Source organism: Camellia sinensis, chromosome 6 (assembly GCF_055761805.1).
Source record: "Camellia sinensis isolate YWXY chromosome 6, ASM5576180v1, whole genome shotgun sequence".
Lineage (NCBI taxonomy): Eukaryota > Viridiplantae > Streptophyta > Magnoliopsida > Ericales > Theaceae > Camellia > Camellia sinensis.
The window spans coordinates 84846053-84863156 of NC_138966.1; positions in this window are offsets into that span (position 1 = coordinate 84846053).

Below are 17104 nucleotides of genomic sequence, written 5' to 3' on the forward strand. Positions count from 1 at the left end.
GGAGTACCACACAACACGAATGCACATACCACACACATGCAAATCAATTGTTGAACTTCATTATAATGATTGTGGCTCTGTTTGGTACAACTCTGAAACGTTAGTTCCTAACTTTGATTTGGACATGGCATTTGTTTACAATTTTCGAAAATTAATTACACACTCACTTTTTAAAAACTCTGTTCAAGACAGGAAAATTTGGATTAACCAGACGTCTGGTCAGTTGACTGGAATAATGAATTTTTTTATTTTTTTTCCCAATTAACACATGTTAATTTTTATATATTCAATAAAAAAAAAATTCGAAATTTTTAAAATTTTTTATGAGTTTTGAATAAAATTTTGAATTGTGTGTTTGGTTATGAGTTGTAAGTTTTTGTATCAAATATCATATGTCACATCAAAAATTTCTCACTCAATTCAAAACTCTTTTTAAAACTCATTCACCAAACAAATTTTCCACACTCAAATCATAATTCCAAAATTCACAAACTCAACATACAATTCTATCCTCAAATCATATTTAGAAAATTCTACCAAACACAACCCTTAATTTTCCACACGGGTAGTATACATTAATTTTTCATATTAATACTATGAAAAATATACCTTTGAACTAGTTTTCCATCTCTGCTATGCACGGGTAGTATACATTAATTTGTTACAAAAATATTATGTATTTATGAATTATTTTATATAAATAGTAAAATAAGTTAACTGTTATTTTCTCTTCAAGAAATCTATTTATTGGACAAATTTAGAGTTCAAAACTTAGCAAACTATGTTAAAATTACTTTAAGATTCTAGATCAGTGTAAAATTGTATAAATATATGAATGGCTTATGTTCTACATGTGTGTAAAATGGCTTACATTAATGTGTCAAACCATAACACATTAAAAACTCTTTAAAAATGAAGAAAAGGGACACGTTGCAATTATATAGTTTAGAGTATGCTAACCTGAAGCATTAGTAAATTAAAATGGATCATTTTTTCTAATTCAGATTTAATTATGGCGCGCCACATCAACACAAATAATACATGATTTAGATTAGAGTCGCTTTCTACCAAATTGACACAAATAATCTAGTCAATAGAAGATTAATTACATATATATTGGCTTTTTTGACTTTCGAAGGTTAATAATGTAAATTTAAGGGTGCCAGCAAGGATCAATAAGTCCTTACAGAAAGTTTAATTGTCAACCAATTATTAGACGATTGTGTTGAAGTTCTTTCAGCCTCAATGAAGAGGGCTTTTACTAGTGACTTTGCTTAGGAGAAACTTATAAATGATAACAAGTACAAAACAGTTCAGAAGCTAAATTTCATTAAGTAAATGAAAACTTATAATAAACTTACAATGACCCAGCCTCGAAGAGATTCACAGTAACAAACTACTTGAAACTACTCTTAAGAAATGAAGTGCAGTACAGGAATTGAAGAATTGGAAATGTAAAAACTGAAAAGAAGTAAATAACTGGCTTCTGGATCTGAGTCTGGGTCCTCTTCTGTTGACCTTCTCTTATATTCATACTCTCTAATGGTAACCGTAGAAGTAGGCTTCTAACCGTCAAAATGCCCTTCCACGATCTCTGGTCATAGCCTCGCACAGTTAGCTTCCACTATGCCTTTCCTGCAATTAGGCTTCCCTCAAGAATTTGAATTTGAATTGTGAATAACCGTTGGGCCATGTCATCTCGCGTCTCCTAACGGCTTCAATGCTACGCAGATCCATTGTTACCAATATGAACTGCCATGTGCCTCTCGTTGATTGGGGATTTGCATTAGGTCCTCAAATTACTCTTTACGAGCCACACATCAAGCTGTGATTGGCTTATACAAAATATACAGCCAACATTACCCCTCCGCACTAATATACTAAGTGATATTAGTGAACTTGTGCACTTCGCCCATGTTCTAGGACATGCATGGACTTTGCTTATTTTGGAAGTGTAACTGTTTCTCGAGCAGTGAAACACTGAACTTCATTAAATTCTTGTGCTTTGAACCTCCATTGTGATAAACTTGTTCAGTATTATGCTAATTGATCTTTATTATGAATATGATTATGTGTTTGGTATGATTTTGAGTGCCATTTACATGAATATATGTGGTTTTGAATTTCTATCTGTACACCGTAGGAAAATCTATTTGACTTTCAGCTTTGGAATTTAAATTGAAGGCCCTATCGGCCACAGAAACCGAAATTGACTATGCCATTGTGATTGGCGTAATTTTTAGAGCCTACGGTGAAATTTAATTGAAAATTGATTCGGATCAAATTAAATAGATTAAATTGATGCTATAGTACTCAATTAATTAGTATTAATAAGTGTAATTAAGAGAGTTTGTATAAAAGGGGCCATTATACGCTTATATTCATTTTTTTGAGGCTCAAATCAGATTTTACACCTTAGGGAGAGAGTGAGGCCGGCTTAGAGAGAGACAGGGAGCTCAAATTGAAGGTTTGATCAAGAGGCCTGAGAATCTTGAAGATACACTCAAGATTTAACTAGAATTTGTGAAGATTAAAGCTCCTAGGTGAGTAAATTCATGAGTTTGAGCTTGTGATTTTGTCAATTCAAGATTAAATGGTGATCAAGAACATGAATTGAATTGATTATGATGAAAATGAGTTTGTTTTGATAAATTGGAAGTCAATATACACATGCATGTAGGAAATTGCCATGAATTTGTATGTTTGAGCTTGAAAGACATGATCCATGTTGAATCTTTGATTGAAGTTCATGCTTTTGATCATCTCTCCATCATTTAAATTGGGAATGAGAGCTATATCTCACATGTATGCACAATTCATAAGAGTATGAGTTTTGAATACATGAAATTGTTATGTTGGAAATAAGTTTGGTGTAATTTGGGACATGCATGTGGTTAATTCATGAAATTGAGCTTCATAATGTGATAAACTTGGTGTTATATCATGTTAGTAATTGTATATGTGAAGTTGAGTCATAATATGCAAAATATGTTGAGCCTCAAGAACAGTTTTGGGGACATTAACGCTCGAGCGGGGAGCCTCAAGTTTGAGCCTCAAGAACAGTTCTGGGGACATTCACGCTCGAGCGGGGAGCCTTGTAGTGTGACCTTCAGCTTGAGCGTCCGAGTTCACGCTTGAGCCTTAAGTTTGAGCCTCAAGAACAGTTCTGGAGACATTCACGCTCGAGCGGGGAGCCTTGTAGTGTGACCTTCAGCTCGAGCGTCCGAGTTCACGCTCGAGCGTAAATATGAGATAACCAGTACTTTTGCAGACCTCGAGGGTCCGTTCGAGCAGCGGAACCCACATTCGAGCAAGGACCCCTGTTTCAGAAATTTTGTTAAAGTGTTTTGTGTTTCATTTTCCGTTCTCTTTCACTTCTAAGTACTCTTAGGTATGCATTGAGCATTATGAATGAATTAAAAGGATAAGAAGGAAGCCTACGAGGGATGTATGAATTAAGAACGGAATGAATCGTTTGTGACCCATCTGTGTTATGTAATGTGTAGGGTCGAGCTCAAGGGTGAATCCACCGGCAGAACACTGTGAGTAATATCTTAATAAAGATATTTTGAAGTATGTTATTTGTCCAATTACTTATTTCCTTATAAGTCTTATAAGTTTGTTAATTTGAATTGTGGACAAATGTTTGCCATGCCATATGGTTGGGCCTAAGGCCGTCTGACATGAATGATAGTCTGACTCGAATGATAGTCTGACAGGAATGATAGTCTGACAGGAATGATAGTTTGACTCGAATGATAGTATGACACGAATGATAATCTGACATATCAATGAATGAGCCAGAGGTCGTTGGATATGAATGAATGGGCCAGAGGCCGTATGACATGAATGAATGGGTCAGAGGCGGTATGACATGAATGAATGGGCCAGAGGCTGTATGACACGAATGAATGGGCCAGAGGCCGTATGACACGAAAGAATGGGCCAGAGGCCGTATGACATGAACGAATGGGCCGAAGGCCGTTTGACACAAATGATTGGGCCAAAGGCCGTCGGACAGGAATGATTAGGCCCAAGGCCGTCTGTTGTACATTGTTATAGTGTATCTTCTTTATTCGATATTATTCACTGGGCTTTCGCTCACACTCATTCATGTGTATGTAGGTGAGCCAAGGGATGTCGAAACGCAGCCTCGGTGAAATATGTGGGAAACAGTCAAGGTTTTGAAGTGTCAGCCCAACGTCTCACGCACGAGACTTGTCTTCGCCTCTTTTGTTCTTTTGTTATTGTTTTGTTATGTTGGCGAAAACATTGGATCACTTTTGTATATAAACTTTGGGTTTGACTGACTTAGACTTGAATGATCTTGTATGTACAATTTGTATGTTAACTTCCCTTTGATGTAAGTTATTAATGAATACTTATGTGAAATGTTATGATGTGCATATAAGCACAGCTCTATGGACAAAGTTTTAAATTTTTGCTTCCGTTTGGCCCATTTACTCTGATGTGTTATGTCTTATATGGTTTAAGGCCGTAGGTAATCTCTTGATTATGGCTGGTTATGTCCTTAACCCATAGGGGCGGGTTCGGGTCATGACAGAGTGATATCAGAGCACGAGTTAATAACTCACACACTTGTCCAGATGAGCAATAAGCGTGTAGAAAAGATCTAGGATGCATTCATGTGATAAGTATGAATCTGAAAGCATCAAGAATACGCTTAAATATTCAATGTGAACGATTACGTGTTATAAGTTGTGATTTGCTTGCATTGCAAATTATTTGAATATGTATGCTCTTTAGTATATGCATACTTGTGAATCTTTTGTATAAAGTATAATGCAAGTCTAATCAGATGGTGAGAATAAGAGGTGATGAGATAGAGGAGTCCTCTACTGCCAGAATGGATAGGATGGAAAGATTAATCCAGGAAATGGCAGAAACATTGAGGCAACAATAGTGGCAGCAACCACATCCTCCACCTCCTCCTCCGGCACCACCTGTGCCAGACTTACAGCATGATGACCGAATAATAGCTCTCACCAAGGAGTTTAAGAAAATGAAACCGCCACAGTTTCATGGGGGATTAGATCCATTAAAGGCCGAAGCGTGGGTTCTCGGCATTGAAAAGCTGTTTGAGGTGTTTCTTTGTTCGGAGACACAGAAAATACTCCTAGCCACCTTTACGCTAGAAGACGAAGCAAGAAGATGGTGGATGTTAATGCGTGAGAATCATAAAGACATTGACTGGGCAAAATTCCTGGAAGTTTTCTATGATAAGTACTTCCCTCAATGTGTCTGTGACAGGAAAGTATCGGAGTTCATGGAACTTAAACAAGACAGCAGGACAGTGGCTGAATATGAGGCCAAATTCACTGAGTTGGCCAGGTTTGCACCACATGTGATCGATACCGACTCCAAGAAAGCAAGGCATTTTGAAGGTGGGCTTCGAAGTGATATTTTAGAAAGGGTAAATGTCCTGAAGCTGGAAACCTATATTGGGGTGCTAGACCGGGCCATAATATCAGAAGCTAATGTAGCTAGACAAACTAAACCAACAACAGACTGGAAAGGCAGTAAGAGACAAGGCTTCTTTTCAAAGAAGAAATTTTTGAAGAAGCAGAATACAGGCTCCTCGAGTACTTTTAACCCTTCTCGAGACACATCCCCAATGTGTAATATTTGCAGTAAAAGGCATCATGGGGTTTGTTACCGTGTGTCAGGAGCTTGTTTTAAATGTGGTAAACAAGGGCATATGGCCAGAGATTGTAACCAGAACAGTGGGAAGCTAGCTGCTAGCTCAACTGCATCAATCCCGAAGCCGGAAAATACTATGAGATCTGCTACCACTGGGGATACCGTGAGGCAAGGGAGAGTTTTCGCGCTTGTTCCGGGCGATACACGGAATGCTAACACAGTTGTCTCAGGTACTATTTCTATATGTAATCAGGATGCTTTTGTGTTAATTGACTCCGGATCAACACACTCTTTCGTAACATGTGCATTTGCATCTAGACTGAGTAGACCTCTAGAATTATTACCATATCTACTATGTGTATCTGCTCCATCTGGGGAATCTGTATTGTGTGAATCTATATATCTTTTTTGTGACATGCGAATTGGGAATGTTATTTTTTATATGGATTTGTTGCCCTTGAACATTAGGCACTTTGATATAATTCTGGGCATGGATTGGTTAACTAAATATTGTGCCACCATTGATTGTGTGACAAAACGGGTTGTGTTTAGACCACCAGAATAGGAAGAAATTGTGTTTGTGGGTAACGGGGTAGTACCTCCACCTTATTTAATATCTGTAATGAAGGCATGTAAACTGATCAGGAAAGGGTGCCAGGGTTATTTGTGTTATGTGTTGTCTGAACGATCTGTGAATGTTGAATTGAACAGTATCCCTATTGTTAGAGAATTTCTAGATGTGTTTCCAAACGAATCACCAGGGGAATTGGTAGATAGGGAGATAGAGTTTACTATTGAAATTGTGCCAGGCACCCAGCCTATTTCTAAAACTCCCTACAGAATGGCTACTGCTGAAATGAAAGAACTGAAAGAACAGTTGCAAGACCTGTTTGACCAGTTGCAGGGATCACAAGTATTTTCCAAAATTGATTTGAGATCTGGGTATCATCAGTTGAAAGTGAAAGCAGAAGATGTTGAGAAAATTGCGTTTCGAACAAGGTATGGCCACTATGAATTTCTTGTTATGCCATTTGGGGTAACTAATGCTCCGGCAACGTTCATGGACTTAATGAATCGAATTTTTAAAACCTACCTCGACGAATTTGTTGTGCTTTTTATTGATGACATTTTGATTTACTCTAAGAATAGACTTGAACATGAACATCATTTGAGAACTGTCTCGCAAACACTTAGTGAAAAGAAATTATTTGCTAAACTAAAGAAGTATGAGTTTTGGTTGGATGAAGTTATTTTCTTAGGGCATGTTATCAACAAAGAGGGGATTTCAGTGGACCCACAGAAAATAGAAGCAATTGTGAATTGGCCTACACCGACAATGTAACAGAGGTCCGCAGTTTCATGAGCTTAGCCGGGTATTACAGGAGGTTTGTGAAAGACTTTTCAAGGATAGTTGTACCTCTTACCCAACTGACACGCAAAGGGCAACCATTTGAATGGAATGACGAAAGAGAATCTACCTTTCATGAACTAAAAACAAGACTGACCACTGCACCAATATTGACATTGCCCACAGGTACGGAAAACTTCGTAATTTTCAGTGATGCATCTTATAAAGGTTTGGGTTGTGTGCTAATACAGAACGAAAGGGTAATTGCCTACGCCTCTCGACAGTTGAGGCCATATAAGAAGAACTACCCGACACATGATTTAGAATTGGCCGCAGTTGTTTTTGCTTTGAAAATCTGGCGGCATTATTTGTATGGGCAAAGTGTGAAGTCTACACAGATCACAAAAGTCTGAAATGCTTCTTTATGCAGAAGGAGTTGAACATGCGACAAAGGAGATGGCTTGAATTGATAAAGGATTATGATCTTGAAATTCAGTATCACCCCGGGAAAGCTAATACAGTTGCTGATGCCCTAAGAAGAAAGTCGATAGGGAGTATGGCTTATTTGCTTACTGAACAGAAAGAGATCTTGCAAGATTTTGAGAAGTCTGAAATTGAAATGGTATTGTGTGAACAGGGCGGATTAATAGCCACTATCTCAGCCGAACCGGCAATCATTGATGAGATTAAACAGAAACAGAAAGGGGATGAATTTCTCAAGAAAGTGATTGATGAATTTGAGACAAGTCCGAAAGTAGAGTTCAGCATTGAAGGCGAAGTGTTGAGATTTCGAAACCGAATGTGTATCCCAAATATTCCGGAACTAAAGAAAAGGGTTTTAGATGAAGCCCATAAATCAGTGTTTGCTATGCATCCGGGTAACAATAAAATGTATCGGGATTTAAAACAAAGCTATTGGTGGCATAAAATGAAGAAAGAAATTGTAGAGTATGTGTCCAAATATCTTCAATGTCAGCAAGTTAAAGCTGAACATCGGAAACCGGGTGGTCTACTTCAACCTTGCCCTATTTCTAAATGGAAGTGGGAGGATGTGACTATGGATTTCGTTGTTGGTCTACCTCGGACTCCTCGAGGTATGGATTCTATTTGGGTTGTAGTTGATAGACTGACTAAATCTACGCATTTTCTATCTATTAGAACTACGTTTGATGCTTATAGACTGGCTACTATATATGTTGATGAGATTGTTCGTTTGCACGGAGTTCCGGTATCTATTGTGTCGGATAGAGATCCAAAATTTGTATATAGATTGTGGAAGAGTTTGCAGAAAGCCATGGGGACAGAACTGAGGTTTAGTACCGTATTCCACCCACAGATAGATGGGCAATCAGAATGGATAATTCAGACCTTGGAAGATATGCTTCGAATGTGTGCATTAGATTTCCAAGGGAGTTGGGAAGATTATTTGCCACTCGCAGAGTTTGCATACAATAACAGCTTCCACTCCAGCATCGGTACGGCACCATACGAGGCTTTGTATGGTAGAAGGTGTAGATCACCAATTTGTTGGACAAAAGTCAGGGATAGAGCTCTCATTGGGCCTGAAATTGTGCAAGACACTTCTGAGAAGATCAAAACTATTCAGCAAAGGCTCAAAACAGCTCAGGACCGACAAAAGAATTATGTAGATATTCGAAGAAGACCTTTCGAGTATGAGGTTGGTGACCATGTGTTTATCCGTGTGACTCCGATAAAAGGCCAAGTCAGGTTTGGAAAAAAGGGTAAGTTGTCGCTCCGTTACATTGGGCCGTTTCAAGTTCTAGAAAGGCTTGGCCCAGTTGCTTATCGAGTCGCTTTTTCATCGGGATTCGAGCAAATCCATAATTTGTTTCATGTGTAGATGTTGAGGGGTTATCTTCAAGACTCGTTTCATGTGATTGATTATCACCGGGTAGCTCTTGATGAAAATATGGAGTACGCCGAATGCTTGGAACGAATCGTTGACCGGCAAGTGAAACAATTGAGAAGCAAGTCCATCCCAATGGTGAAAATGGAATGGAAAGAACACTATGGGGTAGATGCCACATGGGAAAAAGAGGAGGAAATACGACTATGATATCTACATTTGTTTCCCGATGAAGGTAAAATAAGTTTGGAGGACCAAACTTCCTAAATAGGAGAAGACTGTGATAACCATGTTCAATATTATGCTAATTGATCTTTATTATGAATATGATTATGTGTTTGGTATGATTTTGAGTGACATTTACATGAATATATGTGGTTTTGAATTTCTATCTGTTCACCGTAGGAAAATCTGTTTGACTTTCTGCTTTGAAATTTAATTTGAAGGCCCTATCGGCCACAGAAACCGAAATTGACTACGCCATTATGATTGGCGTAATTTTTAGAGCCTACGGTAAAATTTAATTGAAAATTGATTCAGATCAAATTAAATAGATTAAATTGATGCTATAGTGCTCAATTAATTAGTATTAATAAGTGTAATTAAGGGAGTTTATATAAAAGGGGCCATTATATGCTTATATTCATTTTTTTGAGGCTCGAATCAGATTTTATACCTTAGAGAGAGAGTGAGGCCGGCTTAGAGAGAGAGAGAGAGAGAGAGAGCTCAAATTGAAGGTTTGATCAAGAGGCTTGAGAATCTTGAAGATACACTCAAGATTTAACTAGAATTTGTGAAGATTAAAGCTCCTAGGTGAGTAAATTCATGAGTTTGAGCTTGTGATTTTGTGAATTCAAGATTAAATGGTGATCAAGAACATGAATTGAATTGATTATGATGAAAATGAGTTTGTTTTAATAAATTGAAAGTCAATATACACATGCATATAGGAAATTGCCATGAATTTGTATGTTTGAGCTTGAAAGACATGATCCATGTTGAATCTTTGATTGAAGTTCATGCTTTTGATCATCTCTCCATCATTTAAATTGGGAATGAGAGCTGTATCTCACATGCATGCACAATTCATAAGAGTATGAGTTTTGAATACATGAAATTGTTATGTTGGAAATAAGTTTGGTGTAATTTGGGACATGCATGTGGTTAATTCATGAAATTGAGCTTCATAATGTGATAAATTTGGTGTTATATCATGTTAGTAATTGTATATGAGAAGTTGAGTCATAATATGCAAAATATGTTGAGCCTCAAGAACAGTTCTGGGGACATTCATGCTCGAGCGAGGAGCCTTGTAGTGTGACCTTCAGCTCGAGCGTCCGAGTTCACGCTCGAGCGTAAATATGAGGTAACCAGTACTTTTGCAGACCACGAGGGTCCGTTCGAGCGGCGGAACCCACGCTCGAGCAGGGACCTCTGTTTCAGAAATTTTGTAAAAGTGTTTTGTGTTTCATTTTCCGTTCTCTTTCACTTCTCAGTACTCTTAGGCATGCATTGAGCATTATGAATGAATTAAAAGGATAAGAAGGAAGCCTACGAGGGATGTAAGAATTAAGAACGAAATGAATCGTTTGTGACCTATCTGTGTTATGTAATGTGTAGGGTAGAGCTCAAGGGTGAATCCACCGGCAGAACACTGTGAGTAATATCTTAATAAAGATATTTTGAAGTATGTTATTTGTCCAATTACTTATTTCCCTATAAGTCTTATAAGTTTGTTAATTTGAATTGTGGACAAATGTTTGCTATGCCATATGGTTGGGCCTAAGGCCATCTGACATGAATGATAGTCTGACTCGAATGATGGTCTGACATGAACGATAGTCTGACTCGAATGATAGTCTGACATATCAATGAATGAGCTAGAGGCCGTTGGATATGAATGAATGGGCCAGAGGCCGTATGACATAAATGAATGGGCCAGAGGCCGTATGACATGAATGAATGGGCCAGAGGTTGTATGACACGAAAGAATGGGCCAGAGGCCGTATGACATGAACGAATGGGCTAGAGGCCGTATGACATGAACGAATGGGCCAAAGGCCGTTTGACACAAATGATTGGGCCAAAGAAGGTCGGACAGGAACGATTAGGCCCAAGGCCGTCTGTTGTACATTGTTATAGTGTATCTTCTTTATTTGATATTATTCACTGGGCTTTCACTCACACTCATTCATGTGTATGTAAGTGAGCCAAGGGATGTCGAAACCTAGCCTCGGTGAAATATGTGGGAAACAGTCAAGGTTTGGAAGAGTCAGCCCAACGTCTTACGCACGAGACTTGTCTTTGCCTCTTTTGTTCTTTTGTTATAGTTTTGTTATGTTAGCGAAAACATTGGATCACTTTTGTATATAAACTTTGGGTTTGACTGACTTAGACTTGAATGATCCTGTATGTACAGTTTGTATGTTAACTTCCCTTTGATGTGAGTTATTAATGAATACTTATGTTAAATGTTATGATGTGCATATAAGCACAGCTCTATGGACAAAGTTTTAAATTTTTACTTCCGTTTGGCCCCCTTTACTCTGATGTGTTATGTCTTATATGGTTTGAGGCCGTAGGTAATCTCTTGATTACTGGACGGTTATCTCCTTAACCCATAGGGGTGGGTTTGCGTCATGACATCCATTCTCTGTGTAAACGAAAGGACTAATACCTCTTCCGATGGCTACCAAACCATCTCCCTCTTTAATCAAGAATATGAAGAGTTTTTGGACAATGATGATCAATCTCGAAAAAACCTTCATGCATTCACCTCCATTTATACTTGTTATGGAAGCTTTTGCAAAATACGAGCCTCTGGACCAAGAACTTGCAAAAATTGATCTTGGAAACTCTTCCTCTGCTTCAAAACCTTCTGTATGGGACAAAGCTGCTTCCTCCTCTTCTGGAAATACTGGCTGGGATGCTTGGCCCACACCCACCCAACCTCAAACAAGGGAGCGAATCCACCTTCGATTTCCTGAATTCGATGACCCCATTGCAATCCATCCCTCTATGCACAGCTCTATAGTGTATCCATATGTCCCCTTTGACTGTCTTTGCAGCCTCGAAGACAACTTACTTTTGGCACGGTATACTTCTACCTTGTTGTCCAAAATAGTGCGAAAGACACCGCGCCCCATTGAAGCTTTGGGAATCAGCCCTGCACTCTTAGCTAAGAAAGCAAAACTCTGCTCCTCTGACTGGCTAGAGTGTGTGAACGAGCCCCAATTTTTACCTTCATTTGAAGGGGACCCAATTGCTCTCTTCGTGCTTCCTAATCCTAATTGGATTGAGGAATTGAAGCTCACCCTCTTCGAGAGCCAACATTTTGCTCCCTACCAGGCTCTAGTTCCTCCAACTGCTTATTAGCAGTATAGAGCCCAGACTTTGCTTGCTGCTTTCTCTCATTTATCTTTCGAGGTCCTTCAAGATGACATTCCTCACAAGAACCTTTTATGGGCCTGTGAGGCTGTGATATTGTCTCTCGAAGCCACATCCTCAACCCTGTGGCCTAGGTAGAGCTTCACACTTTCCTGGATCAACTTCCTTTACTACTCATCTGGCACAAAAATGATTCTACTAGCAGTGAGTCACTGGAGGAAATTTCTGCTACTTGTATTCAAACCCAATATGAGGCAGAGAATCTTCTTGAAGAGTATGAGGACTTCAAGAACCAGGACTCAGAGTATGGAGAAGATGCCATTATAGGTGATGCGCATGGGAAAAGAGAGATAGATGAAGCGGAGAGAGCTCTCAAGCAAACAGAGTTCGAAATGAAGGCCCAGGAACTTTTCTTCCAAACAAAGGCTCATCAATTAGATACACCAAATTTAGATAGGATAGAAAAAAAGTCATGAATTGAGCACCTTACTCACCCGATCAAAGATTGGCCTCTACTAATCATGATGTGATTTTTATTTACATTATTTTCTCTTGTTCTGGTTATTAGCTAATTTATTATGTGTTGCACACAAATATAGACTAATTTTGCAAAAGTTGGAACACTTTGATTTCATGTTTGTGTTGAAAATTGTTTTTAAATATACATCACTTGAAAAGATGAGTTTCTATATACATTAATCAATGTATCCCAATTTTTGCACATAGCCTTCATCCACCGGAATTCAAAATATTATATCAATTAAGCACTTAGCCTCATGGTATTATGCTTGGCATGGCAACAATCACACTTATGCGGTATGCTAAAACAATAAGGGCTCACCTAGTACTCCAAAGGAAGTCAAAATAAAGCAAAATGATTAGAGAAATATGCATGTTACTAAACAATGCAATGTGACTAATGCAACGCACACATTTATGCAATTTGTAGGCTCGAGTATGAGCATTGTATATGAACCAATTTAAGGCATGCGATAAATCAGGTATTCAAGTAATGAATTTGAAATTGACATTGGTTAGTGTGATGAGCCGAACCCTAATGCATGCGACGAGTGTATACAAACATGGGAATGCTAAGTAAATATGATGCTCTACACTACCATTTTAAGTGGGTAAGTAAAAGGGAGAAAGAAATGGGGGTTGGAAGACATACACCCTTATTACATATTTTACCCTCGTGCAAGAGTGTCCGAATAAGTGTCCAAATGTCCGGATTAAACTAACTATTACAGCACCAAATGAATGAATTAATTGAACTAACTATCAAGTAGCTTTCTAAGTTATTACAACAAGGGTACGACAACAATTACATCAAGGTAATATGAACAACAACAATTACAACAAGAATAATTACAACAATGATAATTACACCAATAATAATTACAACGATAATATTTAATACAAACAATCAATGGGGCACAATGATCGCACGCACAGTGACTGGAAGCTGCTCTGTCTGCCTAGATTGCTTTGCCTCACCTTCAGCCACTGCCCTTTATTTTTGCAAAAAGCTCACTACTTACCCAACATTAGGAGTCAGTCGGCCCTTAATGAGATCCAGCCAGATCCACAAAGAGCCGGCCGTACCCTAATTTCATACCAAAAGTGTTTTTGTGCTCTGAGGTGAAAACAGTGTAGACAAAGCCTTTTTAGGCCCTGTTTGTGCCTTTTACACTTCTTTGTCATGGAGAAATTAAGAGAAGAACAATTTCGAGTCCGAAATCACCAATAAGCAGAATTTTATGACTTGATGATTTCGAGCACGTTTGGACAAAACTTAATAAATGCAATAAAAAAAAAACCACCATTCCCTCCTATCGTGAAGGCTTAAATAGGATAGTAGACACGCACCAAGTCTTATCAACGTATCATGGATTGATAAGTGATGATTCTCGGAACGATAGACTCAGCATAACGTCTGGCTGAATCCAACCAACTCTAAATATTTTCTTTATATTGGTTTTGTTGATTTTAGGCCAATTTTATTAGTCCTTGCCATTCTTTAATCCATTTGTCCAAGGTGATGGTTAAGTCCACTAAACGAGAAGGAACGTCAAACAAGAGGTGATCCTAAGCATAAAAGAGTGCCTATGTCTTGACGATAAACCTCCGTAGTGATTAAGCCTTTGAGCATAGGTTTCTTTTTCATGCTTTGAATAACCATCGATCGTTTAAAATAACTCTCAAACAAAATAAAAGAAGAAAAGAGGGAGGTTGCAGAAATGATCATGTAAACTTGATTATTAGGATGAGACTCTTTATATGAAAACTAAGTAAAGAAAAGCCATCAACTCAAATGACTCGGTATCTAAGGCCTAAACAACCGAAGTTATGAGGACTTACAACACAACAAGCTAGATAGTCAAAGCATAACCTATTTAAATAAATTAAAACAGCCCCTAAACAGGTGCTAAAGTGTAAAAACAGTGACAAAACTACTTCAAAAAGGGGAAGAAAGTGAACACAAATAGGAAAGGACAAGATAGACAAGCAAGCTTGCACTACAAACATGATATTCAAAGCATCAATTAATTAAATAAGTCAAACCGCCCCTAAAATAATAAGAGAAAGATAGTGACAAAACTACCCCAAAAACAAGCTGAAAATAATTTGAAAAGCTAAAAAAAGTAAGCAAAGATTAAAGAGAACAAAGCTAGTAAGCAAGCCTAAGGAAAGGTGGCTAACCCCTCCACTTTTTATAACATCAAATCACATATTTTAGCCTATGAAAATAGTCCAAAAACAGTCCAAAAATAGTGGTTAAATCATGTTAAAAGAGCACAAAAGACAGGGAAAAACAAAGAGATACAAAACTAATAAGCAAGACTAAGGAGGGGTGGCTAACCCCTCCACTTTTGGAACTTTTAAATCACATTTTTCATCCTTTTCAAACTCTGAAAATTAGTATATATAGACAAGAAAAATAGAGGAAAAGAGTAAAAGAGAAGTGAGGGAAAAGGTGCAAAGTTGTACCTCTTGAAAAGAGAGGATGCTTGTAGTTAAACAAATTTGATTGTAAACACACTCAAATTTTTGAAATTTAGTTTGAAATCTCAACAAAAAGCTCCAAGAACAAGCTCTAATGGTGTATGTATTGTGTATGCATTGTTCAAAAAGGTTTGAAGATGAAGAAAGCTTTTGTAAGGAAGTTATGTCTAAGCTCCTACAAATATCTCCTAGAACAATTCTCTAACCTCTAGGTTATGAAAATATGCCTTGAATTCTCTACAAGAAAGCTTCAAATCCAAGCTTTAATGGTGTGTGGATGGTGGGAATTGATTTGAAGAATCAAAGGAAGCTTGAAGGTCCAAAAGCTCTCATAAATGTCTAAGCCTCTTGGAAGGTTTTTCTAACCTTAAAATCTGAAGTGGGAGGTCCTATTTATAAAATTTGAGCCAATTTGGTTGGAAATATCTTCAAACAAAGCCAGTTGTCCAATTTCCGCCAGCTGTCTATTTATCGCCATTGGGTGCCGGCCGGCTCCAAAAATGCAAGGCCAGGTCTAAAGAGGCACTTTGGACAAATTTTCATTGAAAACCGACCAGCTCTAAATGGGCCACAGCCGAATCTAAGTGGACCCAGCTGGCTCCAAAAATCTGCATTTCCTGCCCGACTTCAAACGGGCATATCTCCCTTATCCGGACTCAGTTTTAGGTGATTCTTAGGCCTAAATTAAAGTCCCAGAAGTTTACTTTCCAATGGTGCTGGCTCACATCCAAATTCTAAGTGTGCAAAGAGATATGCCTAATTTAGTAAAGGCTGCTCATTATTTCTCAACGGTTTGATGCTTAACTTTTTCCTAAACTAGTTTTCTTCCCTCCCCTCCTATTTCCTTTAACTCAAAACCTATAAATAAGATGTTTTAAATATTTTTGAAAGACTTCACCTCCCTTCCATTTATTTCCATTTTGTCCTTACTCAGTTTACCGAAAAGTACAATATTTTAAATGAAATGCGAGTCTCGAAATATTGTAGAAACATTTGGAAAAATATTTTGAAGGGAGGGTTTGAAGGTCTAAAATAGTTTGGCCAAAATGGGGTATAAGGTTTTGGATTAGAGCTTGAATCTAAATTTTTTTGCTGAGAATTTAAAAGATTGCACAGTGTAACTTTCATCATCGAGTGATCAAAATGAAGTGCCCAAGTCTTAAGAGCGGTCAAAAATGGGATGTCTACAGTTGTCCCTCTTTGACAGAGCTCTAATAGTCATGAAATGACGTGAGTGAATGTTAAAGCCCGAAGACGACCCATTTTGACAAGGCCGTAAGACTTGGGCAAACAAACAAAATACAGATGCAGTTGATTGAACCCAAGGGTTGCCTACGTATCCCTTTACAAGGAATCAAACTAGCGTAGTTCAGGGCCAAGATGCAAATGATACATAATGTAACGAAATAATCAAACCACAAGCAGTACAAAACACACATATCATAAAGGAATGGGGACAACCGAACAACACTTAACATAGGCCAAGTGCCTACACCCTCAATATTGGCCTCAGCACAGCATGGGTGCTTACATATGACGAAAGCGGCCACAACCAAACGACGCTTAACACAGGCTAAGTGCCTATACCCTCAATACTGGCCTTAACGCAGCATGGGTGCTTACATATAACAGAACCATGTTTTAACGTGAAAGGGGTGCAAGCACATGCAAAACTATATTTTTCGTAGAAGGAGAAAGAGTACAAGTAATTAGGTGGTATGATATAAGTAAGGAATGATCTACTGGGAAAAGATAATGATCCTAAATGCTGAATGCAACAAGACAAAATATGATGTAATGAATGCAATGGATGAAGTGAATAAGAGGTGAAGGCC